The sequence below is a fragment of the Oncorhynchus gorbuscha genome, linkage group LG10 (assembly GCF_021184085.1).
Source record: "Oncorhynchus gorbuscha isolate QuinsamMale2020 ecotype Even-year linkage group LG10, OgorEven_v1.0, whole genome shotgun sequence".
Taxonomy (NCBI): domain Eukaryota; kingdom Metazoa; phylum Chordata; class Actinopteri; order Salmoniformes; family Salmonidae; genus Oncorhynchus; species Oncorhynchus gorbuscha.
This window is the reverse complement of record NC_060182.1, coordinates 8,668,557-8,672,442: the sequence shown is the minus strand read 5'-3', so window position 1 is coordinate 8,672,442 and position 3,886 is coordinate 8,668,557. Positions and strand designations below refer to the sequence as shown.

The 3,886-nt window shown below is 54.3% G+C and overlaps 1 pseudogene; it reads right to left on the bottom strand.

Moving 5' to 3' along the window:
- Positions 1-1,485: 1,485 nt before the first annotated feature.
- Positions 1,486-3,661, bottom strand: LOC124045505 (annotated as a pseudogene).
- Positions 3,662-3,886: the final 225 nt, after the last annotated feature.

The window sequence follows — 3,886 nt, the reverse complement described above, 5'->3', positions numbered from 1 at the left end:
GTGTGTTTTCCCCCTGACGGTGATGATGACAGACAGGGTGTGTTTCCCCCTGATGGTGATGATGACAGACAGGGTGTGTTTTCCCCCTGATGGTGATGATGACAGACAGGGTGTGTTTCCCCCTGATGGTGATGATGACAGACAGGGTGTGTTTTCCCCCTGATGGTGATGATGACAGACAGGGTGTGTTTCCCCGTGACAGTGATGATGACAGACAGGGTGTGTTTTCCCCCTGACGGTGATGATGACAGACAGGGTGTGTTTCCCCCTGATGGTGATAATGACAGACAGGGTGTGTTTCCCCCTGACAGTGATGATGACAGACAGGGTGTGTTTCCCCCTGACGGTGATGATGACAGACAGGGTGTGTTTCCCCCTGACAGTGATGATGACAGACAGGGTGTGTTTCCCCCTGATGGTGATGATGACAGACAGGGTGTGTTTCCCCCTGACGGTGATGATGACAGACAGGGTGTGTTTCCCCCTGACAGTGATGATGACAGACAGGGTGTGTTTCCCCCTGACGGTGATGATGACAGACAGGGTGTGTTTCCCCCTGACAGTGATGATGACAGACAGGGTGTGTTTCCCCCTGATGGTGATGATGACAGACAGGGTGTGTTTCCCCCTGACGGTGATGATGACAGACAGGGTGTGTTTCTGGGAAGGTGGTTCAGACCTTTACACTCATAGGAGAGATAATCTAGCATGTTCAGTCAGATTTGGAAAAGCAAGAAAATTATATTTCATCCACTTCAAAACATCTTCTCTAAAATGAATCTTTGATTCTTTTCCTAATATTATTACTTTATAAAGTAGCGGTACCATCAGGCCTACTGAAGGCCTACTGAAGGCCTAATGAATACCTACTGAAGGTCTACTGAAGGCCTACTGAAGCCTAATGAAGGCCTAATGAAGACCTACTGATGGCCTACTGAAGACCTACTGAAGGCCTACTGAAGGCCTACTGAAGGCCTACTGAAGGCTACTGAAGACCTACTGAAGGCCTACTGAAGGCCTACTGAAGGCCTACTGAAGACCCACTGAAGGCCTACTGAAGACCTACTGAAGGCCTACTGAAGAACCTACTGAAGGCCTACTGAAGACCTACTGAAGGCCTACTGAAGGCTACTGAAGACCCACTGAAGGCCTACTGAAGGCCTACTGTCTACTACCTACATAATAAAGGGAGAGGGGATCATGGATCAGGGAGATAGGTTGGTGGGAGAGGTTATAACTAAAGGATAGAAAGAAAGTTTGTTTTAAACTGTCTCATCTTTTCCCTTTTGTTTCAAAAAAGGGTTCAGTTTTCTCTAGGGCTCAATCAAAAGCTTTTGTGTGATTCGATTAAGGCTTCCAGGTGTTCATGTGTTTTTATCACTGCCCTTGCGGCCAGCAGGCCACATGGACCTTGGGCGCCCAGGCAGTGAGCTGATGATGAAGGCGTAGGGACCTAGTGGCCCCTCATGGTGGCCTGGTGGCCCCTCATTGGAAGGCCTGGTGAAAGCGAGGCAGGGTGGTCGTGCTGAGGCTGGAGCTAAACACTGGCGGGAGAGGGTGCAGGGGCCCTAGACCCAGGCCCTCGCTGGAGCCATGCTGCTCCTGAGGTTGAGGTTGCAAAGAGGTAAGAGGTGCGGCTGCAGCCGTGGCAACGGCGTGGGGCTCGGCAGCATGCAAGGATGAGGATGACGAAGAGGAGGAAGAGGAGGAGCCAGGGGTAGACGAGGTGTAGCTCATGACAAGCCCTGCTGTGCTCATGGAGGTGTTGTAGGGGGGTAGGTTGGGGGGCAGGTTGAGGGGCAGGAAGCCCAGTAGGTGAGAGATGTCCATGTTAGCAGCGCACAGAGCCTCAGCGATGACAGCAGGGCTCTTGGACAGGAGGGGGTCACCACACAGTTCGTCTGTCAGGCCTGAGGGGTGCTCTAGTCCCTCCTTGGGGGGGCGAGGCAGCAGCATGATGATGATCACCTGAGTGGTGGCCCGGCAGCCCACTCTGCAGATCCATGAGAAAGCTCTCCATCTCCACTTTGAGGGGCTTGTCCAGCAGGTATGAGGTAGATCCCAGCTGGTACTTGGGCGGCGGCTGGGCGTGCTGTTGCTGCTGGTGCTGTTGGGGCTGCTGCAGGTGGGGCAGCGGGGGGGAGTGTTGGATGTGGTGGTGATGGTAGTGGTGGTGGTGGTGGTGGTGCGGGTGATGGGGGTGATGGAGGGGGGGCTCCATGTGGCAGCCCATCCCCATGGCAGTGGACAAGGAGCCAGGCATCAGAGAGTGGTGGTGGCCCACCCCAGGGTTGGACATGGCCTGGAGGTGGTGGGGGTTGTACATGCCCATGGGGAAGGAGGTGCCACTGGGGAACGGCTTGGCCAGCGTGGGGTCTTTGTTGGAACCCATGCTGCACATCATGGGGCTGAGCTCCTCTTTGACAGTGCAGGGGGGAGGAGCCAGAGCCCAGCATGCCTTGCATGTCCGGAGGCTCAGTCTTTATCTTCAGCAGCTCCTGAGAGTGGCTCTTCTTCATATGCCGCGTCAGGTGGTCCTTCCTGCCGAATCGCTGGGCGCAGTACTGACACAGGAAGTCCTTTCTGCCGGTGTGGACCACCATGTGGCGACGCACGTCCTTCCGTGTGTAGAAGCGGCGGTCACAGTGGTCACACGGATGCTTCTTCTCCTTGGCACCTCCGGGGGACTTGCCCGAGTGGCTCTTGAGATGCTCCATCAGGGCAGGGGTACTCTCGTAGCTCTGCAGACACACCTTACAGGTGAGGTCCCCAGCCGTGGCTGAATGCATGGCCACATGACGCTTGTAGCCCAGCTTGGTGTTGTAGTGCTTGCCACATTCCTCACACTTGAAGGCCTCTTTGTTGGGGTCATGGGTCTGCAGGTGGTTCTTCAGGTGATCTTTGCGGTGAAACATTTTCTCGCAGAACGAGCACTGGTGAGTTTTCTGCGGAGAGTGTGTGGCCATATGCCTGGATAACAGAGAGAGAGAGAGAGAGAGTACATTATGATAGAAGTTAGTCTGTAAAAGTGTTTTAGAGGAAATGTTAAGAGTTGAAAAACTCTTGGTGGAGTGATGTTTTACCTGAACAGTTTATATTTGGAGCTGAAGGCCTTAGGACAGTGTGGCTGGGAGCAGTGGAATGGTTTCTCTCCCGTGTGACAGAAAGAGTGAAGCCGAAGTTTATCCTGGGAACCAAACCAAGTCCCACACACCAAACACTCGTTCCCACTGGCTCGCTCTTCCCTCTCTCGTTCTCTCTCTCTCTCTGTCCGTGGCAGGGTAGTGCCTCCGTACAGCTTGGCAGCGGCTCTTCCTTCCTCGTCCTCCGGCGTCAGTGCGGTAATATGGCGTGGGGCATCCGCGGCAGCAGCTGCCATGGCAGCCCTAGGGTGCTGTTGCCATGAAATCCCGGCCGTGGCTCCCCTGCCTTCCAGGCTCTACGTGAGCAGTGGTTGGTTGCAGTGAAGGGCGTGGCTCCAGGCGGGGCAGGTCGGCCGTTTAGGTGGGGTGCTAAGGTCTAGATAGTGCTGTTGTTGTCAATGTCTGCTGAAAAACACGTGTATTTGTGTACTTGTTTACTATGTGAGAACTGGTCCTTCTGTCTGTGGAGCTCCTTTTTTTCACTCTCTCTCTCTTTCTCTCTCTCTCTCTCTCTCTCCCTCTCTTTCTCTCTCCCTCTCTTTCTCTCTCCCTCTCTCTCGCTCTCTCCCTCTCTTTCTCTCTCCCTCTCTTTCTCTCTCCCTCTCTCTCTCTCTCTCTCCCTCTCTTTCTCTCTCCCTCTCTCTCGCTCTCCCTCTCTCTCTCCCTCTCTCTCGCTCTCTCTCGCTCTCTCTCGCTCTCTCTCCCTCTCTTTCTCTCTCCCTCTCTCTCGCTCTCCCTCTCTC